A 14,163-nucleotide genomic window follows, 5' to 3' on the forward strand; every position below is an offset into this window, starting at 1 on the left:
TTACTGCCATAAATTTGCAGCACATCTGTTGACATGTGACATCACCTATGAAAACTCCGAGAAGAAGGCATCAGGCCCCCCCTCGCTGATGGGGAAACTGAGGCTGCGAGAGGTGGTGGGTCCCTGCTCCAAGTCCCGCAGCTGCCTCCAGGCCAGATCTGCCTCCAAGGTCCTGACCCCTTCCTTGCAGGTCTCACCATCAGTCACCCACCCGGGCTCACAAACTCACAAACACATCCGAGGAAGCTGGGGGCGCCACAGTTATGTTAATGAAGACACCACAGAGGGTAAAAAGGGAAAGAGGAGGGTGGGACGGCACCCTGCTGAGCCAGGGCCTCCACTGGCTAAGCTGAGACCCAAGCTGGATCCCAGGGCAAAAAGTGGAGTGGAGGGGGGCGGGGCAAAGGCAACTTGCTGACTGTGGGCTTTCAGTCCTGGTCCCTGTAACAAGCAAACAGTGAGGCTTTATGGCTAAATGCCTGGGCTTTGGGGCCAGACTGCGCCCCCCGGGGTGGGGTGGGGGATCCCCAGTCTACCCTTTAGCAGATGTGTGACGCTGGGCAAGTCACTTAACCGCCCAGTGCCTCAGTTTCCTCATCTGTAAAATGGGGATGCTCACTGCACCTACCTCCTAAGGTCCTAACGTGAGTAACTGAGTCAGGACTTGTGAGGGCCCTAAACTGGTGCCCATGGCCGTGTGGGCTGTTATTATTATTGTTGCTACAGTCATGAGCTGTGGAAAGCTCCTAACTGGATCCACAACACCCCTGAAATCCTCCACCAAAGGTTGCGATGTAGAGTCAAGCATGCGTTTCTCTGGGGGAAACGTCAGAGGCCTCCGAGCAGGTTCCCCAAAGGACCTGAGCCCTCCTTCCCCCACACTAAGGACTACCTCGTGCTCTTAAGACCTTGCCCTGGAAAAGATAAAAGGCGGCTGCCTCTCCCAGCTGGGGCAGGACGGCCAAAGCTCTTGCCCTCCCAACAGCTGGCAATACCACCGGCCTCCCCCTCTCCTGCCCCCCAGCTCCTGCCCCCCTCTCCTGTCTCCAAGCAGGTTTGCACTGGCCTCCTGAACTTCCCAACTGCACAAACATCTTTCTTCTGCCTTCACACCCCTCTCTTCCTCACCTCCTGACCTGTAAGGAAGCTTCACTCTTGAGCCCAACCCAGCACCGCCCCTCCTCCCTCTTCTCCTAGAATCTTCCTTCGCTCCTTTCCTTTTCTCTAAGCCTGCTCAGATCCTAAAACTCTCTAAGCCTGGTCCCTCATTCATGCAGTGAATACTGAGTCTGGACGCATTCCCAGTCAGGTCCGGGGGAAGAATCCTCATACAGAAATAAACCGTGTGACATGGAGGAATTTGGACAGGGTAGTCCAGGAAGGCTTCCCAGAGGAGGCGGTATTTAAGCAGAGGCCTGCAGGACAGGACGAGGAGCCCAGAGACAGGAAGGAATGGGAGAAGATCACGGCAAGTAGAGGCAAGGGCAAAGGTGGGGAGGCAGGAACAAGCTGGGTGCGGGAAGAAAGCAAGGTGAAAGGGCAGGAGATGAGGTCAGGGAGATAAGCCCAGGCCAGACTAATGGGGCTCTGTGGGGGGAGGTGAGGGTTAGACTTTCACCTGAGGGCACTAGGGAGCCATAAAGGGTAGCAAGATTTTTTTTTTCAATCTCTGGCTGCCAAGAGCTCCATCTGCCTGCCTGCCTTCCGTCCGTCCATCCATCCATCCATCCATCCATCCATCCATCCATCCATCCACGAAGCCATCCTTCTCTCATGACTTCTCACCATATTCCAGTCTGGCTTCCGCCCCTACATACCCATCAAACCCAGGAAATCTTTGCTTCCAGAACAGCTTCATCCAACCCAGGAGGCCTGTCCTCAGGTCCATGGAAGTTAAACCTCTCTAAAAACTCTCCCACTTTGTTCCTGAGACACTGATTGCGCCTTATCCTGCTCCTCCCTTTCTCTGTTTTGGCCAAAGAAGCTCCCACCCCTCCCTACATGTGGGTGGCCGCCTAAGTTGATTCTCCACCCTCTCCTGTCCTCTCCCTGGGGAATCATCCCCATCCCTGGGACTTCAGTGATCACTCTGTGTCACCCTCTCTCACTCATGATGCCTCCAGTTCATTCATTCATTCCGTCTGCACCTCACCACCAGCCGAGAGGGTGCTGGAGCTTTACTCTCTGGGGTTTGTGTTCCCCAAACTATAGACACCACTACAGCATCTCAAGAAAGGGCACCTGCATCCACTCAGTTGCTCAGGCCAGTGACTTTGGATCATCCTGGACTCCCTCTTTCTCTTACCTGCCATCAACAAAACCAAAGCACCCCAGATCTCAGCCCCGGTGTCCTGGGCCCTCTTTCCCCGTGAAGCTTCAACTGGCCTTTGTGCAAAGCATGCCAGGTTTCTCTCTGCTAGAAATGGCGTGGAGCCCAAAGCCTGCCCCCAGAAGCCCTCTCCTCCAGGAAGCCTGCCCTGATGCATCAACATACCCCAGAAGCAATGCCTCCTCCTGGCCTCCACCAGCCCAGCTGACACTCCTGAGACACTGATCTCACCTTGCAGGGAGGATGGGTGTGTTTTGGGCTTACCCCACTCCCCTGTCCCGAGTGCAGAGCTCTGAGGCCCGGCACAAGGGAGGCCTGCTATGTGGGTCTGAATTAACCAGTACAATGCGCCTGGATTCAAATCCCTGCTCTGCCAGCAGCTAGCTGTGTAACCTTGGACAAGGCACTTCACCTCTCGCTGTAACAGGGAGAGGAAGGCAACCCGGGGGTCTGGCCCTGGGGAGAATTCTAAGCAAACCATGAAAACTGCACCGCACGGAGTCCCACAGCCAGGAGAAGCAACAGACAAGATGGACAAGTAACAACACAGGAGGCCTGAAAGTGGGTGCTGGGCGAAAAAGACTCAGAAGGAGAAATACAGCAGGATCCTCTGTAGAAAGCAAAAATCCACCACACAAAGCAAACAATTCTCCAGGGCACAGAACAATTTGCCAGGGCATTGGGCCAGGGAAGGGAACGGGAATACAAGGGAATCTTATACAGATTATATATATATGCACTTGTATACATGTGTATACAATATATACATTTACTATATGCCTATTATACTGCTAAGTTTAAATTTACCACTAAATTATTACATAAAGTATAATAATATGTAACATATATTAATGTATGTGTGTGGGTATATATATTTTACCGTTCATTTGCTTAAAGCAGACTTCCATCAGGAACTCCCTTAAATAAATCTCCCTATTCTGCTACAGAGTCTGGCCGGGGGCTCTTCAGGCCCAGAAGTTGGCTCAGTGTTCCCTGTGACCAATGCAGACACGGCTCCCTGCCCCTTAAAGGTCGCAAAGAAAAAATAGGACTGTGGAAGGGGGACGGGCTCGGGGAGGGGCAAGGGCTGGGCAGATGTCAGGGAATTCTGCTGGTCCAGCTAAGGAGACAGAAATCTGACAAAGAAAAACAGCTCCTCACGAAACAGCTTTGAGACTTTAGGTGGCAAAGCACAGGCAGCCCGGAAGGGCCCCAGAAACCAGAAGGCAAAGACGGAGGCAGAAGTTTCCCGGACATTTTTATCAACTTCGAGACCTGAGTCTTTCCCCATTTTAACATCTCTGTAAAAGGCGGCGTAACTTAAAACAAATGGCTCGTGTGAACACAGCATGTGTGGCTTCCAGTCCTGGTTGAACTGAGGAGGGCAGCACCTGAGTGCCCCCCTCCAGCCTCAGTCTCCCTGCTGAGCAGTGGGCAGTCCTGACCTGCCCCCTGGGCCCTGATTCACTCCCTCTCTGAAGACACTTAGGGAGCGAGTACTGGGCAGTGGGGAGGTGGCTAGGGTAGGATGGGCAATGTCCATGGACCAAGTGTCAAGTGCAGTTGGGAGACCCATGGCTGCCTGTCCTGGGTGAGGGGCCTGCCGGTGGAGCTTTGCCACTGCAGGCAGAGCCCTGCAGCTTTGAGGGCTGGGCTTCCTGAGCCAAGGAACCATGCAGGGGCCAGGCTTGATAAAAGTGGTGGGGGGATGGGCGGGGGGGGCAATGAAGGCAGCTGAGCCTGGCTGGGGGCCTCTCGGGCCCCACCCACCAGGACTCCCAGGAGATGCGTGGCACCCCGAGATTGGCATTTTTGATGCTTTGGAAGCAGGTGGGTCACACTTTTTAAGAAACACAATAGCGACTGCAAGCACAGGCTCTCTGCTCCCTTTCTCCATGCCTGTGACATGTCCATCCTTCAGTCAGTCAGTGAGTCAGTCAACAAACATTACAGGATTCCTACTGCACACCAGGAGCTGAGAACACGGGGCACATCATTTCCCTCCTGTAGTTTATAGAATCTAGTGAGAAAGCCAGGCCTGAAGAAAAGCTCATGGGATACCTACATCCCAATGGGGCTACGAGGGGTGGAACAGTGAAATGGGAGAGCATCCCTAGGCCAGAGGCTGAGGCTGGGAAGGGCACCCAGGGGAGGGGTGAATGGGATGATGAGACTTCAAGGCGGGGCTGGGGGGGCAGATTTCTCTCTCCCGAGAGAAAGGAGGTAAAGCCTTCCCAAGGACTCCTGCTCAGTGATAAAAAGGCTAAATCTCAAAACAGTGATGCTGAGCTGAGGTGCTCAACCCAAAGGACCACACAAGTCTGCAAGATTCAAGAAGAGGCAAGGCAGATCCACAACAGGATAAACGAGCAGCGGGCCAGTGACCCGCTGCTCTGGGAGGGGGTGTTGACTGTGAAGGGGCACAAAGCAACTTTCTGGCTGCGATGTGAACGCTCTGGATCTCGATGGGGTGCGGATTACACAGGCTGCTAGGGTTTGGCAAGACTCATGGAGAAGCACCCTTAACCTCTGTGTATTTCATTGTATGCCAATTACACTCAATGAGAGGATGGGGGAGAAATACATACATACATACATACATACACACACACACACACACACACACACAAAACTTTCTGTGAAAGGGGGTGCATGGGGGCTTCCCTGGTGGCGCAGTGGTTGAGAGTCCGCCTGCCGATGCAGGGGACGTGGGTTCGTGCCCCGGTCCGCGAGGATCCCACGTGCTGTGGAGCGGCTGGGCCTGTGAGCCATGGCCGCTGAGCCTGCGCGTCCGCAACGGGAGAGGCCACAGCAGTGAGAGGCCTGAGTACCGCCAAAAAAAAAAAGGGGGATGCATGTCCACAAAAGCGGGAGGGCACTGGGCATGCTGTGGGGACAGAAGTGAGGTCACCGTGGCCAGAGCCTGCTAGGCCGAGGGGGGCCTGGCCTGACCCCGTCACCTAGCCTGGAGGGCTTGGTGCTCGAAGATGGGTGAGGTGCCTTGAAGGACAGGAGGGAGGTTACAGTCTAGCCAACTGCCACAATCATCCCGTGAGCATCTGTGAGCAACAGCCTGCCCAGTACCACATAGTGGACGAGAGGCAGGGAGGCATCCATCCTCTGGAAAGGGGGCTCCAGGGACCTTCGATCTGCAGGTGTCCTGGAGGAACGGACCGCTTTTACCTCCAAGCTGCGGAGGCCGCCGGGGCTCCCTCCAGGGCCCCAGGGGTCATTAACGAGGGTCCCACAGCCATAGCGATGTTCCTCCCTCACTCCGCACCCAAGGCTGCCAGGATGGGACATAGGGGACACAGGAGGCTGGGGGGGGTGGTTACCTAGAAGTCAACAGCCCCCTCCAGCCCCTCGAAGGACAAGAAACACTTTGAAGGAGAATTATAGAGGATGGAGTGAGCAAAAGGAGGGGATTAAGGCAGCCAGGCCTGGTCAGGGGCTCCAGGGATATAACCCTTCCTCTGACCCTCTTAACCCTGGAAGGAGCGTTTGGTTACAGCCTCCACGGAAGTGATAACTAACTACAGTGACAATGGTGACTGCTACCTTCTGCAGAGCGCTTACTCTGAGCCAGGCACTTGCAAAACACTTTTCCACTCAGGACCTGATTTAACTGATGCAAAAGCTCTTGAAAGAAGCATCGATTTATTATTCCTGTACTTCTGGTTCTCTAATCTGGAATTAGAGAAAGGAAGTAACTTGCCGCCAAGTCACAAGGTTAGAAGGGACAGAAAGAGGACTCGAACCTGGGCAGCTGACCTAGTAACCCCTCATTGCCGGGGTCATCTGTCCATCCCCCTGCCACTGGCCCACCTTCTCTGACTGTGATTTCTGCCCAGAATATCAGAACCCACTTCCAGGCATAAATCCCTAAGCCCGTGTGATCAGAAACAGCCACCAAGGTGCAAAGCCTGGGGTGGCCAAGACAGGATGGGAACACAGATCAAGGACAACCTGACCAAAGTTTACTACCCGCAGCCTCGATTTCCCCAATCTATGAAATGGGCCTAATGTCTCTTCCATCACAGAACAGGATAGAACCCGGAGGTGATGAAACAGATTCTGGATACCAAAAATAATAACACCATTAGTAACGATAATGATACAGTTGAACTGATATGATATCTGGAATCTGCTTAAATGTACTCCAGTAGAAAAGGAAAAAGAAAGCGCAGGGTGGCGCAGAGGGTGGGGGTGGGGTGGGAGGAGGGATCAGTAGAAAATTGGTGAAGCTGGCGATGGGTACACAGGGGTTGATTATTTTATTCTCTCAACTCTTTAAAATTTCCATGATAAAAAATTAAAATAATAACAAGCAAAGTGAATTTTCACCACACTCCTGCAAGCCAGGGCCTGTCTTAAAAGCTTTCTACATCTTCACTCATTTAAGCTTCACAAAGACCCCATGAGTTCTGTTACAGATGAGGAAACTGAGGCCCAAAGGGTATTTGATTGCCTTGGAACCTTCCCTCTGATTAAAATGCCAACATTGACTGCCCGGGGTTTTAGGGGAAGGAGGCAAGGACGCAGGTATCTAATTCCACGGGAGATTTCTCTCCATCATCACCACCAACACCATCACAGCCACTGACATTTTCTGAGCACTTGTGATATGCAGGTAGGTCTCCCATCACAGCCGTTCTTCCAGATGAGGAAAGCGAGACCCACAGCAGGACAGCCCTGTCTGTCCCCAGGGCCAGGCCGCCGCAGCAGCCTGCCCTGTGCCCTCCGCTGCTGTGCGGTTTAGAATGCCAACAATGTTCCCTATGTGCCTTTCAGGAAGACAATGGAGAGCTTTCAGAGTGGCGAAGTCAGCGTGGGGCCCACAGGAGAACAGTAATCATAGTGAAGATAACAGTAACATCAGATGCTCCTTCCTGAACGGCCACTGCACGCCCGGCTGGGGAAGGCAGTGCCTCCTTCGGTCCTCACAGCCCACCTGCCAGGGAGCCATCATGGGCCCATTTTACAGACAAGGAAATCGAGACCCAGAAAAGGATCACTTGCCCAAGGTCACGCTGCAGGTAAGTGGAAAAGCCAGCATTCCCTCCCCTGCCTGCCAGTAAGGGGGCTCACAGCCCAGAATTAAGGGGTTCCTGACCCCAGGAGACAGAACTGCCATAGAATGACAGATGACACCTCCACTGAATGGCTCAGCTAGGCTACCCATGCACCTTGATGGGTATTATTCAATCCTCACGACAACCTTTCCAAAAGTAGCTACTGAGGTGAACCCATTTAACAGAGGGGACAACTGAGGCCCAGAGCCAGCAAGCCCCCTGCCTGCATCCATTCAGCCAGCAAGCGGCAGAGCCGGGATTCGAATCAACAGCGCCCCCATCCTTGACCTCTACACCAAGTGGCAAGCTCAGGGTGCAGGCCACAGGCAGAAAGGAAGGGGCAAGGAGGTCACAAGAGGCAAAGACAATGGATGGATGGGTGGGATGACTTGAACAGGGGCGGAAACGATTTCCTTCAAGATACAGCTCCACAGGTGCCTCCTAAGAGTGACCGAATGACAAATCGCAGGCTCTTGACCCAGCAACCCCGCCTCCAGGAGTTTATCCCACTGGCATGCCCACTTCCCAGTAAGACAAATGGATGCATGCCCTCTGGCTCTGCACGCTGAAACTTTAGGAAACACCTCCATATCCGTGCTGAGTCTAGGAGGATTTGCCCACACTGAGGAATACAACGCAGCTGAGAAAAAGCCAAAGAAACCCCTCCATGTATTGTGCACATCTCCCAGGGAGATGAAGTGAAAAAAGCAACGTGCAGAACGATGGGAAGAGGGTGCTACCATCTGTGCAAAATAAATATTTTTTAAGACATACACATGTATATAAATGTGTGTGCACAGAACATCAGGATTGAGGCGGTGCTCTGGGGAGGCGAGTTGGGGGACCAGGGATGCCCCAGAGGGTAAAGGGGGAGACTTACTATGTTTGAGATTTTGAATTTGTCCCACGTGGATGTATCAGTTAGAAAAAAAGAGAAAGAGAGAAAGAAGCTGCTTCCCCCTTGGAGCCTTTGCAAACCACCCAGATAAAAGGCATCAAAGTCCCCCAGCGGCCTTGAAGACAACACTTCTCTCTAGCCTCCTCCCGGATTGGGTCCCAATATCATAACTGGGCCCCAGGGTCGTGGCACACAGTAGGCCCTCAGGAAGTTTAATCAGGAACAATTAAAGACAGACAGGCCCTCTCTCCAGCTTCTCCTGCCAACAGATCCCCCGCCACCATGAATACCTGCAAACTCAGGACACAAAAACTGTCGCCAAACTAGAAATGTCTTAGAAAACCTTCTCTTTTCCCGTCGGGGGCTCTTGCATGCCACTGAGACACAAAGGCTTCGGTCAATGGGGATAAAACTCTATTGGTGGTACCCCAGGCAGGGGAGAAGTCTAGGGAAGGAAGGAGGAGGGAATCCTTGGGGACCAGTCAACCAAACATTTCCCATGTGTCTCTAGTGTGACACATCCTACGCTGGGGAGCCAACTGAGACAGGCCCTCCACCCTCAGAGAACGGGGACAAACTTGGATATGACCCGGTGAAAAAGGGGGGCAAGTCATTCGGATTGGGGGGAGAGCATTTTATATCATGGATGTAAAACAGGCAACTTGCTGTTTCCACTAAGAGTCAGGGAGCCTGGCGGGGGAAAGACCCCGAAGAGACAGAGGCAAGAGAACCATGCCCCCCCAACCTCTCCCCTGCAGGGCGGGAGAGGGAGAAAGGCAGCCCCTCACTGCTTTCCAGGCCCAGGCCGGCTAGAAAGGAATGCCATGTTTTCCTGTTTCCAATTAACTTCCCCCCACCAGCAGCCCTCTGCATTCTTCAGACCAGGAGTCAAGACAGCCACGGGGGAGAGCTGGGAGGGCGGGAGGGAACTCTGATGGTGGCTGGGCCTGGAGCTCAAAGGTGACCCCCCCAGGACCCCGGGGTACCCACACACACCCCAGGACCCTCCTGCCAGGCCCCCTGGGCTTGGTGCTGACCCCTGGACCCTTTCACAGACTCTCACAGGGGAGAGGGGGAAGACCCCACATCCCCAGGGAAGGTTGAGGAAGGCCCCTGAGGCCTCTGGGAAGGAAGCGGGCAAAAAAGGGGGGCGGGGCATAGGCCTGTCACTCTTAGGCCTCACACTTCCCCCCTTTTCCACCGCCACCCTGCCCCCCCAAAAATCAGTTCCAACTTTCAGGAAGCACTCACCCTAGAGAGACCTACAGCCCCTCCCCTCCTGCCCCCGCCCCACAGGAATTATGATTACTTATGATGCCTGTCACCTCAGGAAGGTATTTGCAGGGTGTCCCTCAAAGTGTTAGCCCCTCTCCAATCACACCCCCGTCCCTGAAGTCTGGGCTGGAGTTCCCTCTCAGCCATGGAACAGGTTTCCGCTGGACTCGGTTTCCTCATCTGTAAAATGGCAAGATCGCCCCGTATTGCCCCCCTCACTGGGTAAGCTGGGCCCTCCCCAGCCCTTCCCCTTCCCCCCCCCCCACAGCCCACCGGCCAAATGTGTATTCGGCACCAGTAAGTGCTGAAGGGGTGGGGTCCCAGAGAGCTGGAGGCTGCTGAAGGGGTAGGGTCCCAGAGAGCTGGAGATGGAGAGTCACCAAAGTGGAACTCCTTACTGCCTGCCCTCACCCACCACCACAGGGAATTCCTCCAGGGTAGATGCCTTTTGCCATTCACCCTAAAATACCCAGCACCCAACTTTCCTCCCCACTCCTACAGGCCTGCCATATCCCCGTATGCTGAAGGACAAATAAAAATAACGTTTGGATAAAACTTTCAGTCACCGCAAGGTCAGTTAAGGAAGCTCTACTGATCCCCACCTGCAGATAGGACCAATGACTGAGGTTACAGAGTGGGACAGGGAGTCTGCCACCCAGGCTGAGAGGAGAACGGGCAGGGGAGTTCTCTGCCAGCTACATCACGGAGCCACGGAGGGTCACAGAGCAGAGCGACGACGAAGGTCCCCGGCAGCTCAGATTCCCTCCCAGCGGGGCCAAGTCCCAGCTCAGGTGGAACAGGAAGAGGATGACAGAGGGGCCACCAACCAAGTGCCCCCCAAACCCCAGCCAGCGAGGCCCAGGGCCCCCCCTTCTCCTGACTCCACACCTCCAATCCTCAGCTCCTGCAGGCAAACACTCTGCTCCAGCCACAGGTGAAGGCATCCTGCCCTCAGCCCAGCTTCCAGATGCTCCTTACCCCTTCCCCAAACGAGCACTCGGTGGGGGGGTGGGGGGGCGGGGTGAATTCGGCCGCTCCTTCCTGGTATTATCTACATTTGAGACTCAACTGAAGTCAAAGGGACAAATTGCTAAAGAGGGGTACAGGAGAACCTAAGAGTTTTGAGCTGAGTTGGAAAAACCTGAGACGGTTACAGATTGGGGCTGTGTGACCCCGGGCAAGTCACTTAGCTTCTCTGAGCCTCCATTAGCCTGTCTGCAAAATGGGAATCACATAACTGACCCAAATTCCTCCTCGGGTGGTGGCCAGTGGGTAGCGCACCTAACAGTAGCCAATCCCTAATGCTCTCTGGGTAGGAGATGTTATTTCCGCCTTCCAGGAGTGGGGGAGCTCTGGGGGAGGGGGGTGTAGCTAAGCACACCCCTTGAGTCTCACTGGACGCTGGCACATGGGAAGGGGGTGGCTCCTCAGCTGTCCTCCTCCCCTGTTCTCCCACCACCCTAGCAGGTCGGCGTTGACTGAGGCCCCCATCCCCACCCCAGGTGAAGGGAGAGGTGTGAAAGCACAGAGCACTTCTCAGAAGTCTCCGGCCGTGAGGGTGGGGGTGTTTCTAAAAACTGTTTCCCTGACAAGCGCCCCGGGAAAGCAGGTGTGAGGGAAAAGCAAACCTTCAATACATCCTCAGATCTATACTATCGGAGGGCTGTGTGACAAAAGGGGCTGCCTGTCCGGACAGAAGGCCGAGCACGGGCAGGAGCCCCGGTCCAGGTACACCAGAGGGCTGGGACCTGTCACCCTGGCCTCCGGGGAGAGCTGACACAGCGGCCTCTGACCCCACCTCCCGGGAAGTTCAGCTGCTCAGAACCACAAAGCAAAACAAAGGGGTGCGGAGAGGAAGGAGCCGCCGTGCCTTCCAATCACCGCTGCCTCCCGAGCCCGCCCGCGGCTGCTCGCCCCGCTCGCCGCTGGCCGCGGACCAAGGCCTGGGCAGCCCGCGGTCCCTGGTCTCCCCGCGGCCGCCCGTGACAGGAGCCGGAGAAGCAGCCAAGGGGCAGTGAGGGATGGGAAAACCAGATGGCTCCATCCCTCCCTCCGGGTGCCCGCGGCCCGGCCGCCCTCCGCAGGGGCTAGGGGAGGCCTCGGGCCCGGCTCGTCCGGGCTCACCACAGGGAAAGGGCTGCCTTTGTCTAAAGGTCACCACCCGAGCGCGGTGCCCGGGCTGGGCCTGGTGTCTCCCATTGCTAGGCCGAGGGGGTGGAGATGGGGGGCCGCCCCAAATCTCGGAGGTGACAGGGGTAAGGCTCACCTCCCTCCTCCCCCCAACCCCCGTAACGGCCCCCTCCGGGAACAATCAGCTAGCGGGGGCGGGGGTCAACTCCTTTCATTGCTGGGGGGTGGGGGACCAAGTCAACTCCTTTCATTGTTTCGGGGCGGTGGGGAGGAGGAGACCCAGTGGCTTCCTTCCGCATCCATCCCTCCCCAGCATGCCGGAGGCCCCGTTTCTCTCCGGCACCCCCGGAGGGATCTGAGGAGGGAGCGCAGGGGACGGGCGAGAGGGGGAGATGAAGGCTCGCCAGCTCCGGCCGGGAAACCACCATCCGCTGCCCCCGTTGCCCTCTTCTTCCCCAAAAGGCAGGGAGCAGGGTGAGGGGAGGGGGGGCCCCCGGGCCGGGGGAGGGGGTCTCCCCACCCCTCCCCCCGTGGAACGTTAGGTCTCGTTTTTCCGCCGCTCCATTGTATCCCCGGCAGCCGGCGGGAGGGCCGGGGAGGCACCGGGCGCCGGGTTTGGGCAGGGGAGCCCAGGGTGGGTGGAGGGGGGGGTCCCCGCAGAATCGGGGCGGCGGTGATGGAGAGACGCGGGGGGTGAGGGGGGGCTGCCGGGGGTGGTGGGCGCCGAACAGAAAAAGAGGCAGCGGGCGATGCGCCCCGGTTGGGGGGCTAAGTGTGTGAGTGTCGGGGGGGTGGGTTCGGCCCCGGCTCCGGCTCCCCCCACACACACCCTCGCCGCCAACCCCCACTCCCCCCTCGCTTTTGCGCCCTGTCACAGCCCCGACTCGCAGGTAGAGAGAGTTAAGAGATTTAAAGAGAAATTGCTACATTGTGAGAAACTCACCCTGATGTTTGAGCAGCCGTCGGCGCGGGGTCTCCGAGACGGCCCCGCACGGGCTGCAAAGGGAGGACCCAGAAGGGGCCGACCGGCCGGGCCGGTCAGCGCACTGCCTGATCGCATGGCGGCCGCCCGGCAGCCTCCGCCAGGCCCCTGCCGCCGCCCCGCGCCGCGGCCCGGGCACCCCGGACCCGCGCCCGCTCCGGGCGGGACCCCTCGGGTTTGCAAAAAAAAAAAAAAAAAAAAAATTATTTTTTAATTACATGCAAAAGAAAAAAAAACCTTGCAGGTTTTGTGTTCCGCCCCCCCCTTTCCTCCTCCTCCTCCTCCTCCTCCTCCCTCCGCCCTCGCCGAGGGACGGGCTTGGGGGAGGCCCCGCCCCGCGACTCAGCAAACCAGCTTCGGCTCTGGGCGCCGAGCTGCGGGCCCGCGAACGAATGGGAGGCTGCGAACGCCCCGGGAGGGCGACCTCCGCACCGGCGCCGCCCCTTCCCCAGCCCTAGTCCCGGGGGTTCAGGGGCGCGCCTTCCCAGGCTACGGTGGAGTCCGCCGACTGCATCGAGCGATGCTCCGGATTAGGGGAAAAGGCTAAAGGGATTCGCCCTCCCGTGTCCCGGGCGCCCAGCCCGTCTGGGGAGCGGGCGCGGTGCGCCCTGGGCGCGCCCCGACGCGGGGGATGGTCGCCGGGCGGGAGGACGCGATCTGGGGGAGCGCCGAAGTTTCGAAAAGGTAGCGGGAGTCGCGGCTGGAGGAGAGGGGAGGCCCCGCAGGTGGAATCGCGAAGGATCCGGGAGTCGGAGCCAAAAGGGTGGAAGGCGCGGGGGCGGGGGGTGCTTTGGGGCTACTGGCCGGGACCCCGAACGCGGCTTGCTCACTCACCTCAATCGGTCTTTTGAGCTGCTACGCCTCGGGGAGGGCGCCGGGGACGTGGGTCCGACCTGTCTTAGAGTCTCCTCGAGGCCTCTCGGGCCGCGCAGATGGGACTCCCAGAAGCCCCGGGACGCCTCGGTGGTGTTGGGTCTGTTTCCGCCCCGCGGGGCCGTGTACGCCTTGCGGGCGTGACACTTCGATTCGCGCGTTCGTTCAGGGAACGCTTGCTGAGCGCCTGCTGTGTGCCCTGCGCCTTGCTCGGGGCCCATCGAGCGCCCAGACAGCTCGAAGCTACCCTGCCGGGGCGCACAGGCCAACGGGACTTATATTCTGGTCTCTTCTTACCTTCTGTTTCCCCGATGCCCTGGAAAAGCCATGTGTATACCGAAGCAGTTCAATAAATGTGTGTTGAATAAATGAGTGATTGAGACCAATGTTTTAAGCTTTAGAATTGATTCTGGCATCTTGGTGGCACTACGCGTATTATTTAAGAGACCACGGAGGTTAAGCGCGCTGACTCAAACCAGTGAGCCTGTGCTTCACATCCTGCCGCTTCCTTTGCTGTGTGACCTTGGACAAATTACTTCACCTCCGTGCCTCCATTTCCAAGAGGAAATAATTAATAGGCCTCATTTCATAAGGTCATTAGAAG

The 14,163-nt window shown here is 56.8% G+C and overlaps 1 protein-coding gene across 9 annotated transcripts in view; it reads right to left on the reverse strand.

The window, feature by feature from the left end:
- BICRA (BRD4 interacting chromatin remodeling complex associated protein) overlaps window positions 1-13,864 on the reverse strand; it is a 76,734-nt gene extending 62,870 nt beyond the window's left edge. For 2 of the 9 annotated variants that reach the window (XM_089902638.1, XM_089902639.1), the window contains exon 1: window positions 13,521-13,864. The gene's annotated coding sequence lies outside the window, so the exon portion shown is untranslated. Of the gene's footprint in view, window positions 1-12,647; window positions 12,866-13,520 lie in introns of those variants that run through there. The other 7 variants (XM_089902641.1, XM_089902636.1, XM_089902644.1 and 4 more) reach the window with 5 other exon arrangements.
- Between the last annotated feature and the right edge of the window lie 299 nt (window positions 13,865-14,163).

This window comes from Delphinapterus leucas, chromosome 20 (assembly GCF_059928025.1).
Source record: "Delphinapterus leucas isolate spDelLeu-1000000601 "Yukka" chromosome 20, BTC_Dleu_Yukka2, whole genome shotgun sequence".
Lineage (NCBI taxonomy): Eukaryota > Metazoa > Chordata > Mammalia > Artiodactyla > Monodontidae > Delphinapterus > Delphinapterus leucas.